This window comes from Balaenoptera physalus (genome assembly GCF_965194825.1).
Source record: "Balaenoptera physalus genome assembly, chromosome: 10".
In the NCBI taxonomy this organism is placed as follows: domain Eukaryota; kingdom Metazoa; phylum Chordata; class Mammalia; order Artiodactyla; family Balaenopteridae; genus Balaenoptera; species Balaenoptera physalus.
The window spans coordinates 102,697,368-102,710,367 of record NC_138889.1 but is presented as its reverse complement, the minus strand read 5'-3'; positions in this window follow the sequence as shown (position 1 = coordinate 102,710,367).

The following is a 13,000-nucleotide window of genomic DNA, read 5'->3' as shown; positions in this document are numbered from 1 at the left end:
ATTGTCAGTCTCTTTTCCTCCTTTGGCCCCTTGCTCCAAGGTCATTGCCCAAGTGCCAGTGCTAGTTCCTTTCCCATGTACCTCTCAGTGTCTGGTGAGAACCAAGTTCAGGGGCTTCCTTCTCCCTCCACACACACTGCCTCAGCTCCATCCCTCAGGCCTTGGTGCCTTTGACCACTTGCTCCTGTGCCCAGAATCTTTTCCTCTTCCAGGGCAAGAAAGTGACTTGGGTGTCTGAGTAGCACAATGACTGACGCATGAATATGTTAACTTTTCCTTTCCTTCTTGGTAATGGTACTAATATTTTGGATCCAAAAAAAACAAAAAAGGAACAAAAGGTAATATAAAGGTACTCTGGGCATCCATACAGACTCTCAAAAAGTATCCCTTTGGCTTGATGCTTTCAGAAATGTCATACACCCCAATGGAACACTGTAATGGATTTCTGACTAGTTAAAAGATTCTTGGGCAGATATAGACACTTTCAAAAGGGGACAGGGGTAGTAGTACATGGTTGTCAGCTCACTGGATCATGGAGTAGGACAGAGAAAACCAGAACTATGTTGGTCTTGGCTTTTCTAGATACGGGGATGTTCTAGTTAGAACCGGATAAAAGAAAAGTTAAAGGTTTTTAACTTGCAGTCTAAAATGTTTACCATTTCTCAGCCTTCTTGTTGAAAAATTCAAGGAGCGTTTTAGACTCAGGAAAGGAGATGACGGTTTGATATGATAACAGAGCCCAGTTAGTAGGAAGAGACCTGAATTAATGTCAGTAAACTTAAGTCCAAGTCTTCATTCCACTTCTGCCTTAAGCAACAACTCACTCTTCTCTCTCCTCATCAACAAATTGAGGATAATAAAATCCTCCCTGCTTGCCTAACAAGGTTATGGTAAGAACAAACATTAAAAAAAATTGTTTTATAAACTGTAAAGCATTATACAAATGTAGGTTACTATTGTTATTGAATAGATCAGCCATGTTTGGGATGGTGTATATTTTCATGCTAGGAAATAGCATTCATTTTGTTGTCATTCCATAGTTTACTGTAATATGTTACATTTGATTTTTTGGTTGTTGTTCAGGAAGTGTTACAATAGCCTTTTATTAAAGGCTGCTTTGATATGGCCAAGATTCTTATTAAAACACCTCCCTACCACCATCCTACTAAAATAAGAAGAATAAAATAGACGAGACAGATTTTAACTTTTTTACTATTCCCTACATACAGTGAGGTCATTTCTTGGCAGGAAAACCTTTGAAGCCCAGTGTCAAGAATGGCTAAGTCTAATACTGGTATATTCCATAAATAGTATTTACAAACATACCTTATGAAAGCAGTGCTCAGTATTTGTCTTACTCTTTTTATCTGCGTCCTTCTGTGACTTGGGCTTCTCAGAGCTCATGATGGCTTGAAGATGAACAGACAATTCAGCTGAAACACTAATTTCAAAAAGGGTCCAGTTATAGCAGTGTCTTCATGGCTATCATTAATTGTACAGAGAGTAAGATTAACAGGGACCCCCTAACCCACCTTTCAACTCCACCCTCACTTTCCTTAGAGATGTTAATTTAGCATGTAGACAGTTTATCCACTAATTATAATGATCTGAACAATAACATCTCCTTTTTATAGAGCAGTATATCAAACACTTTACAAAAATTATCTCTAATTGCCAATGCCCACATATATATCATGTAGATATATCTTCATTTTGCAGATGGAGAAAGTGTAACTCAGAGAAAATAGGTGACCTGCCCAAGCCCAGAGCTACAAAGCAGAGATGGAATTCAAATGCAGGTATAAATACCCTACAGATGGATTTTCAGTTGGAGAATTCAAAAGTGTGTTCTAGATACACTGACGTTAAAATCTGGTCTCCATTTAAGAGCCCGCCGCCAGCGCCCCCCCCACCCAGGTCGCTCCTTATCTGGCGGAGCGAAGGCCTCCCAGCTCCGTCCAAGGCTGGCGGAAGAGAGCTCTCCCTCTTCTGCTCGGACAGCTTTAAAGGAGGGAGGTGGGGCTGAGGCTGCCTGACTTTCGGGAGATGCCGCTCCGCTTGTCCCTTTGGAGGCCTTCGCCTTCCTTTCCTCCCGGCTTCTTCCAGCCTTCTCTGGGTTCTTCTGTTCTTTGGACAACCGGGGAAGCGGGAACCTGACTGCTGAGGGCTTCCAGAGGGAAGCGTTAGATGCCATGCTTGTTTCAGACGGTCCCTCCAGCCTGAAACAAAACCTCCTGAACTTCTTCGTCCCCGGGACCCGCTTGAGAAGCAGATTTATCAGAGCCTATGCCTGTTCTCTTTCCTATGAGCTTTTCCTTTACACAAGTACACCGACATGTGACAAAGATAGAGACACGTTGTAGTATTGCTAATAAGGCAGATTTTCACCGAGTATAAGAGCTTTAAATATTTTGATCAGATAAGCAAAACGATCCCTAAAAACGTTTCTTTGCTCCCACGGACAAAATAAACTCATCACTTGGGGAATTCAACAAAGAGAAACTGGAGTTCAACTTAATATATGATTTACTTTCCCTACCTTTGAGTGCAGAGTGCCCGGAGAGAAAGTTCAAGGGACCGCAGAGGAACACAAGGATTCTGAGTCGGAGGTGTTGGGCTGCAGCAGCAGAAACTGAGTAGGTCTTGCTGGGACCTCCAAGAATGTCAACTGTCGGCTCCTAGAAAGATCCCCAAAGCAACCTGTTGCTAAGACAAAGCTACGTCATTTGCTTACAGAAGTCATGGAGAGCAATTACTTGACAGAATTTTGTTTGTGTCTCAGAGGGAGGAGAGCAAGATTGGGTTATTTATTAAAGTTTTGAAGTCTGGTTTAAGTTGTGTCTTTAACGTAGAGGATTGATTAGGATAAGATAAGGGTTGGGTAACAGTTTAGGATGTGGATATAACAAGGCAAGGACGTTGAGGCAAGGGTTCAAGAAGTCTTGGGATGTAAACTGTACTTTGAGCTTTTCTGTTGAAGAATGGTTGGGTCTTTGAGGAAGTTACTGGAATAAACAATGAAGATATTTGCAGCTTTCATGTCCCTGGGCAAAAGCTTGCTGGAATAGCAAATTTACGTTGATGAAAAAGAGTGAATAGGTCATATAAATGTAGTCACTTATAAATCTATGTGAATGTAGATGGCTTCAGTTCTCTCAATGGTGAACCTGCCTGTGAGAACATAATCAACATTTGTCACTTAGAGTATTTTATCCTGGAAAGAAGTTGACTCAGGAAAACACATTTGCCATGATTTGTTTGTTACATACAGAATTCAGAGAGAGAGTGATCTTAGGAAACATTTTTTATGAAGTTAATGTTGGGTCTTAGAAGACCCATCCGTTTTTAAAATTAGACCGTGCTCCCGCCTTGGGCACTGCAAAAGAAATACACATCCTTTTACTTTATTCTGTTCTTTTTACGTTTCCAGGGACAGACCTCATTTCCCCTTTCAGAAACAACTGTAGCCAGGACTACGTTCCAGGCCCCCCACCAAACCTGAGGGTTTTTTCGAATTGTGCCCCAGCCAGTGAATTTCCCCCAAACTTCAGATCAGCCCCAGGCTCAAAGGCGTAACTCAGGTAAGGGAAGAAGTGTCTTTCCCCAACCAAGCTCCCACTCGTCTGCTCAGGTAACGTGGCAGGAACCTCTCTAATTCCGAGATCTGGGAAACTGCGCCTCTTGCCAATGGACAGAGAGATCTTGGAGTCCTGCTCTCATTGGATAACAGCTCTGCTACTGAGGAAGCCGATTGGCTGAGCTCTAGCCTAGGTGTGGAGCGAGAGAAAAGGTGAGTGTGGGCTGGTCCACCTCCCTCCCCAAGAGCTCTTTCTCTTGGTTAAGATCGTGCTTCGCTACTCCGCTGCTCACTGCCCACAGGGCCTGCTTCAGCTCTCTAAGTCCTGAACAGGGGAAAGAGTCCGGGAAGGAAGAGGGGTCCGGGGGTGGGGAGGAGAGGGGGGGATGGGGCTAGAGAGGACTCGGGAGCGGGAGGCCCTGATGGCGGGAGGAGGGGCCCCTGGGGAGACCCTAGCCCCAAGAGCCAGACCCGGCTGCAGAAGGCAGAATGGGCGGGCGGAAAAGGGGCTCCCGGGTGCCCGGCAGGCCCCGCCTGGAGATCGTGGCGACACTAGCCTGGCGTCTGCAGCACACATCTCCACCTGCTCAGGGGCGCAGAGGACACTGCGCGTGGGTGGGGAGGAGGGGGCTAGGGCGACTCGGGCACTTTCCAGGGGTGTCATTCCCATCAGCTGGGACAGGACCCACGACAAGGACAATTAGGAAGAAGCCGCGAATGCAGGCGGAGTGAACAACCTCGTCACAAACCGATTCTCCAAACGTGCCTCCTCCATACGTGCAGAAGTTTACCAACCGGAGGAGGGAAACATTATGAACTCCAGGACTGTGCATCTCAAAGCTGACAAAGATCTCGATCGGAAAGGGCTTGCAGAGGCAGCCTGCTGTTTAAGAGTCTCCGTGGAGAGCAGGCATGCAAGTATTCCACGCTGTGCTCGGGAAGGGATCAGTGTCGCAACAGTGGCTACTTCTATGCAGTTTGACGGAGGAATATCCGATGTATATAAAGTCACAGGGTTGAAAAGTGTGTTGGTAATTACAATACGTGTGGTGATTCGGGAGAACTGGCCGTAATGTGCATACAATACACCCGAAGTGGCTAAAGTTCCTGCTTCCTCTTCTGCGGATTCTCTGCTGTTTGGATAGAGGAACCTTTAAAAGGTCAAAAAAAAAAAAAAAAAAGGCAACAACAACAACAAAAAACCCAGCATGTACAAAAGTTTCACCACTTCCTATCATTCTCTGAATCATTGTAGGTTTCTACATCTCTGCAATTATCACCAGAGAATTAGTATCTGGCTGATTTTTTTTTTTTTTTCCATTGTGTATTCTCAAGCAGCAAACATTTCAGTGACAAGTAAAAGGAGTAAAGAACACTAGGGTTGAAATTGCTGAAAAATCTGAGCTATCCTGGTGACTTCCAAACATTGAACAGCATCCTGCCATTCGATCTGACTTATTAATATTTGATAGGCTTTTGAGATATTGCCTGAAAATTAAGAAACGGATCTCAGAAACCTATGAAGAAGAGTGAAGTCATCCTTTTTGGAATAAACACAGGTATTGTTGAAGCCACTACATGTACAGTGAGAAGAACTATGATGGTAATAAGTACAACTGAGTCCACTGAGAATGTGTTTGTGCAGATGTGAATGATTTTCTGTGGTTTTTCCCTCCCTCCCTTTTTTTTTTTTTTTGCCTTTTGCCTTTTCCCTTTTGCCTTTTGTATACTTCAATGTATAAACAAAGTGAGTTAATAGACAATAGGCTTTAACACTTTCTAAGGCACGGATGTTAAGAATTCAACATACTCATAAATTTTGTTCACTGAAACATTAGTGCACAAGAAGATAATAAAACTTTACGATTACAGAGGATATAAAATTTGTTCCTCTAATATCTATGCTACTAAACCTACTAGTGAGATATCTATCATTTTTTCCTGAATCTTTATGTAATTTTGTACAATTTAAATAATCTATATATAAAAAACATTTCTGGCTTGGTAAATTAGGTGTTGCTTTATTGGGAAAAGGGTGTAAAGTAAGTAATTCTTAAACCTTAAATATATTTTCAATAAAATACATTTTGCCTTAAGGTAATAGGAATATAAACTTTTTTGGATGAATGATTACTGTCACACTTTTTTCATCATCCCTACATCTTTTCCATTTTCTTGATTTATATTATTGAAGTTCTTGATTTATATTATTGAAGTTCCTTACCTTAAAAATAAAAAAGTCTAAGATTGACATTTCTTTTTCTATAGCAGACTTTGGTTATTGTTTTTTTCTTCAAATTTCAAACCAAGTGAAGTCTTAATTTCAAAGTTACAAAATATAGCTAGTGAGACTTAAACCAAATAAAATTCACATTTTCAAGAGTACAAACCAAACAAGTTCTTTTTTTTCAGAATGTTTTATCTCTCTTTAATTTTTTGATTCTTACAAAGGAGTCATGTTTAAAATAAGCCCTACACCCCTGCAATCAACTACTTAGAGAATTTTTTTAAAAAATCTTTATTGGAGTATAATTCCTTTACCATATTGTGTTAGTTTCTGCTGTATACCAAAGTGAATCAGCTATATGTATACATATATCCCCATATCCCCTCCCTCTTGCGTCTCCCTCCCACCTTCCCTATTCCACCTCTCTAGGTGGTCACAAAGCACCGAGCTGATCTCCCTGTGCTATATGGCTGCTTCCCACCAGCTATCTGTTTTACATTTGGTAGTGTATATATGTCCATGCCACTCTCTCACTTTGTCCCAGCTTATCCTTCCCCCTCCCCGTGTCTTCAAGTCCATTCTCTACATCTGCGCCTTTATTCCTGTCCTGCACCTAGGTTCTTCAGAACCTTTTTTTTTTTTTTTTTAAATTCCGTATATGTGTGTTAGCATACAGTATTTGTTTTTCTGTTTCTGACTTACTTCACTCTGTATGACTGACTCTAGGTCCATCCACCTCACTACAAATAACTCAATTTCGTTTCTTTTTATGGCTGAGTAATATTCCATTGTATATATGTGCCACATCTTCTTTATCCATTCATCTGTTGATGGACACTTAGGTTGCTTCCATGTCCTGGCTATTGTAAATAGTGCTGCAATGAACATTGTGGTACATAACTCTTTTTGAACTATGGTTTTCTCAGGGTATATGCCCAGTAGTGGGATTGCTGGGTCATATGGTTGTTCTATTTTTAGTTTTTTAAGGAACCTCCATACTGTTCTACATAGCGGCTGTATCAATTTACATTCCCACCAACAGTGCAAGAGGGTTCCCTTTTCTCCACACCCTCTCCAGCACTTATGGTTTGTAGATTTTTTGATGATGGCCATTCTGACCGGTGTGAGGTGACACCTCATTGTGGTTTTGATTTGCATTTCTCTAATGATTAGTGATGTTGAGCATTCTTTCATGTGTTTGTGGGCAATCTGTATATCTTCTTTGGAGAAGTGTCTATTAAGGTCTTCTCCCCATTTTTGCATAAGGTTGTTTGTTGTTTTGATATTGAGCTGCATGAGCTGCTTGTAAATTATAGAGATTAAGCCTTTGTCAGTTGCTTCATTTGCAAATATTTTCTCCCATTCTGAGGGCTGTCTTTTCGTCTTGTTTATGGTTTCCTTTGCTGTGCAAAAGCTTTGAAGTTTCATTAGGTCCCATTTGTTTATTTTTGTTTTTATTTCCATTTCTCTAGGAGGTGGGTCAAAAAGGATCTTGCTGTGATTTATGTCACAGAGTGTTCTGCCTATATTTTCCTCTAAGGGTTTTATAGTGTCTGGCCTTACATTTAGGTCTTTAATCCATCTTGAGTTTATTTTTGTGTATGGTGTTAGGGAGTGCTCTAATTGCATTCTTTTACATGTAGCTGTCCAGTTTTCCCAGCACCACTTATTGAAGAGGCTGTCTTTTCTCCATTGTATATTCTTGCCTCCTTTATCAAATATAAGGTGACCATATGTGCGTGGGTTTATCTCTGGGCTTCCTACCCTGTTCCATTGATCTATATTTCTGTTTTTGTGCCAGTACCATACTGTCTTGATTACTGTAGCTTTGTAGTATAGTCTGAAGTCTGGGAGCCTGATTCCTCCAGCAGTGTTTTTCTTTCTCAAGGTTGCTTTGGTTATTCAGGGTCTTTTGTGTTTCCATACAAATTGTGAAATATTTTGTTCTAGTTTTGTGAAAAATGCCATTGATAGTTTGATAGTGATTGTATTGAATCTGTAGATTGCTTTGGGTAGTAGAGTCATTTCACAATGTTGATTCTTCCAGTCCAAGAACATGGTATATCTCTCCATCTGTTTGTATCATTTTAGTTTCTTTCATCAGTGTCTTATAGTTTTCTGCATACAGGTCTTTTGTCTCCTTAGGTAAGTTTATTCCTAGGTATTTTATTCTTTTTGTTGCAGTGGTAAATGAGAGTGTTTCCTTAATTTCTATGTCAGACTTTTCATCATTAGTGTATAGGAATGCAAGAGATTTCTGTGCATTATTTTGTATCCTGATACTTTACCAAATTCATTGATTAGCTCTAGTGGTTTTCTGGTAGCATCTTTAGGATTCTCTAAAGATGTATAGTATCAGGTCATCTGCAAATGGGTATTTTTTTGTTCTTCTTTCTCTAATTGCTTTAGGTGTTAAGTTAGGTTGTTAGATTGTTTATTTGAGATGTTTCTTGTTTCTTGAGGTAGGATTGTATTGCTATAAACTTCCCTCTTAGAACTGCTTTTGCTGCATCCCATAGGTTTTGGGTCATCGTGTTTTCATTGTCATTTGTTTCTAGGTACTTTTTGATTTCCTCTTTGATTTCTGCAGTGATCTCTTGGTTATTTAGTGTATTGTTTAGACTCCATGTGTTTGTATTTTTTACAGATTTTTTCCCTGTAATTGATATCGAGTCTCATAGCGTTGTGGTCAGAAAAGATACTTGATATGACTTCAATTTTCTTAAAATTACCAAAGCTTGATTTGTGACCCAAGATATGATCTATCCTGGAGAATATTCCATGAGCACTTGAGAAGAAAGTGTATTCTGCTATTTTTGGATGGAATGTCCTATAAATACCAATTAAGTCCATCTTGTTTAATGTATCATTTAAATCTTGTGTTTCCTTATTTATATTCATTTTGGATGATCTGTCCATTGGTGAAAGTGGGGTGTTAAAGTCCCCTGCTATTATTGTGTTACTGTCGATTTCCCCTTTTATAGCTGTTAGCATTTGCCTTAGTATTGAGGTGCTCCGATGCTGGGTGCATAAATATTTACAATTGTTATATCTTCTTCTTGGATTGATCCCTTGATCGTTATGTAGTGTCCTTCCTTGTCTCTTGTAACATTCTTTATTTTAAAGTCTATTTTATCTGATATGAGTATTGCTACTCCAGCTTTCTTTTGATTTCCATTTGCATGGAATATCTTTTTCCATCCCCTCACTTTCAGTCTGTATGTGTCCCTAGGTCTGAAGTGGGTCTGTTTTAGACAGCATATATACAGGTCTTGTTTCTGGATCCATTCAGCCAGTCTATGTCTTTTGGTTGGAGCATTTAATCCATTTACATTAATGTAGTTATCGATATGTATATTCCTATTACCATTTTCTCAATTGTTTTGGGTTTGTTATTGTAGTCTTTTTTCCTTCTCCTGTGTTTCCTGCCTAGAGAAGTTCCTTTAGCATTTGTTGTAAAGCTGGTTTGGTGGTGCTGAACTCTCTCAGCTTTTGCTTGTCTGTAAAGATTTTAATTTCTCCATCAAACCTGAATGAGATCCTTGTTGGGTAGAGTAATCTTGGTTGTAGATTTTTCCCTTTCATCACTTTAAATATGTTCTGCCACTCCCTTCTGGCTTGCAAAGTTTCTGCTGAGAGATCAGCTGTTAACCTTATGGTGATTCCCTTCTGTGTTATTTGTTGCTTTTCCCTTGCTGCTTTTAATTTTTTTCTTTGTATTTAATTTTTGATAGTTTGATTAATATGGGTCTTGGTGTGTTTCTCCTTGGATTTATCCTGTATGGGTCTCTCTGCACTTCCTGGACTTGATTGACTATTTCCTTTCCCATTTTAGGGAAGTTTTCAACTATAATCTCTTCAAATATTTTCTCAGTCCCTTTCTTTTTCTCTTCTTCTTCTGGGACCCCTATAATTCGAATGTTGGTGCGTTTAATGTTGTTCCAGAGGTCTCTGAGACTGTCCTCAATTCTTTTCATTCTTTTTTCTTTATTCCGCTCTGTGGCAGTTATTTCCACTATTTTATCTTCCAGAGCACTTATCCGTTCTTCTGCCTCAGTTATCTGCTATTGATTCCTTCTAGAGAGTTTTAAATTTCATTTATTTTATTGTTCATCATTTTTTGTTTGCTCTTTAGTTCTCCTAGATCCTTGTTAAACATTTCTTGTATTTTCTCCATTCTATTTCCAAGATTTTGGATCATCTTTACGATCATTACTCTGAATTCTTTTTCAGGTAGACTGCCTATTTCCTCTTCATTTGTTTGGTCCGGTGAGTTTCTACCTTGCTCCTTCATCTGCTGTGTGTTTCTCTGTCTTCTCATTTTGCTTAACTCACTGTGTTTGTGGTCTCCTTTTCACAGGCTGCAGGTTTGTAGTTCCCATTTTTTTTGGTGTCTGCCCCCAGTGGCTAAGGTTGGTTCAGTGGGTTGTGTAGGCTTCCTGGCGTAGGGGACTGGTGCCTGTGTTCTGGTGGATAAGGCTGGATCTTGTCTTTCTGGTGGGCAGGACCACGTCTGGTGGTGTATTTTGGGGTGTCTGTGACCTTATTATGATTTTAGGCAGCCTCTCTGCTAATGGGTGGGGTTGTGTTCCTGTCTTGCTAGTTGTTTGGCATAGGGTGTCCAGCACTGTAGGTTGCTGGTCATTGAGTGGAGCTGGGTCTTAGCATTGAGATGGAGATCTCTGGGAGAACTTTCACCGTTTGATATTACATGGAGCCGGGAGGTCTCTGGTGGACCAATGTCCTGAACTCGGCTCTCCAACCTCAGAGGCACAGGCCTGACACCTGGCTGGAGCACCAAGACTCTGTCAGCCATACGGTGCAGAAAAAAAGAGAGGAAAAAAGGAAGAAAGAAAGAAAAAAATAAAATAAAATAAAGTTATTAAAATAAAAAATTTAAAAAATTATTAAAAATAAAAAAATTTTAAAGTAATAAAAAAAAGAAAAAAAGAAGAGAGCAACCAAACCAAAAAACAAATCCACCAATGATAACAAGTGCTAAAAACTATACTAAAAAAAACCAAAAAACAAAAAATGGACAGACAGAACCCTAGGACAAATAGTAAAAGCAATGCTATACACACAAAATCACACAAAGTCCACCGCCTTGATTTTGGGATGGTTTGTTGTCTATTCAGGTATTCCACAGATGCAGGGTACATCAAGTTGACTGTGGAGATTTAATCTGCTGCTCCTGAGGCTGCATGGAGAGATTTCCCTTTCTCTTCTTTGTTCGCACAGCTCCAGGGGTTCAGCTTTGGATTTGGCCCCGCCTCTGCATGTAGGTCGCCTGAGGGCGTCTGTTCTTCGCTCAGACAGGACGGGGTTAAAGGAGCAGCTGATTCAGGGGCTCTGGCTCACTCAGGCCGGGGGTAGGGAGGGGTATGGATGCGGGGCGAGCCCACGGCGGCAGAGGCCTGCGTGACGTTGCACCAGCCTGAGGTACACCATGTGTTCTCCTGGGGAAGTTGTCCCTGGATCACGGGACCCTGGCAGTGGTGGGCTGCACAGGCTCCCGGGAGGGGCGGTGTGGAGAGTGACCTGTGCTCCCACACAGGCTTCTTGGTGGCGGCAGCCACAGCCTTAGCGTCTCATGCCCGTCTCTGGGGTCCACGCTGATAGCCGCGGCTCACGTCCGTCTCTGGAGCTCGTTTAGGCGGTGCTCTGAATCCCCTCTCCTGGTGCACCCCGAAAAAATGGTCTCTTCCCTCTTTGGCAGGTCCAGACTTTTTCCCGGACTCCCTCCCGGCTAGCCGTGGCGCACTAGCTCCTTCAGGGTGTGTTCACGCTGCCAACCCCAGTCCTCTGCCTGCGATCCGACCAAAGCCCGAGCCTCAGCCCCCAGCCCCGCCCGCCCCGGCGGGTGAGCAGACAAGCCTCTCGGGCTGGTGAGTGCTGGTTGGCACTGCTCCTCTGTGCGGGAATCTCTCCGCTTTACCCTCTGCACCCCTGTTGCTGAGCTCTCCTCCGCGGTTCCTAAGCTTCCTCCCTGCCTCCCTCCGTCTCCGCCCGCGAAGGGACTTCCTAGCGTGTGGAAACTTTTCCTCCTTCACAGCTCCCTCCCAGATGGGCAGGTCCCATCCCTATTCTTTTGTCTCTGTTTTTGCTTTTACCTTTTGCCCTACCAGGTACGTGGGGAGTTTCTTGCCTTTTGGGCGGTCTGAGGTCTTCTGCCAGCGTTCAGTAGGTGTTCTGCAGGAGTTGTTCCACATGTAGATGTATTTCTGATGTATTTGTGGGGAGGAAGGTGATCTCCACGTCTTACTCCTCTGCCATCTTGAAGGTCTCTTCTTCTGCCATTTTTAAATCAGCAGAAGATCCTTTTTTGATATTGAGTTATATGAGTTGTTTATATATTTTGGGTGTTAATCCCTTATCAGTCATATCATTTGCAAATATTTTCTCCCATTCAGTAGGCTGTCTTTTCATTGTGTCCATGGTTTCTTTTGCTGTGGAAAAGCTTTTAAGCGTAATTAGGTCCCATTTGTTTATTTTTGCTTTTGTTTCCTTTGTTTTAGGAGACAGATCAAAAAAAATACTGCTACAATTTATGTGGGTTCGACCATCTTTAAAGCCTGTTGCTAATTAACAAACATTGCACTGCTGTCTATGCCAGGCACTTTCTATGCACTTTACAATTTTTAAATTATCACAACACCTTTGCAAAGTGGGGACAATTTTTAGCAACCCCATTTTGCAGCGGAAGAACTTGGTTCCAAGGCTTTAGCCTCTAGAATTTTCTTCCTATCCATTGTTAGATTAATCTCCAGGACACCACCCCACCTCAGCTCTTCCCCACCCTGCTCTATTCCATGTCCTGCAGTCCTACCTCCATGACCCTCTCCCAGGTGCTGACTCACAGCTCCTGGGAGTGAGATCAGCGCCCACAGCCCCCTTCCAGGAAAGTCCCAGGCTGGCTGGAAGCGCTGGAAGCAAGGGCACTTCCTCACCATGGATGGAGTCCCCAGCACCGCCTGCAGATGGTGCTAGAGGTGAACTGGGAGGGTGGGCCGAGTTGGGGTGAGGATTGACCTCCATCACCCAATGGCAGTGCAACAGGGAGTTGGGTTTGCCAATCCTCAAGTTTCTGGGGCAGAGCTTGAAGCCTTCAGGAAACTGCTTTTCCCTCACTGGGTGTTGGAGGGGTTAGCAGAGTGTGAAGTTGGAGACCTGGGACGTTCTCTCACTTGCTCCCC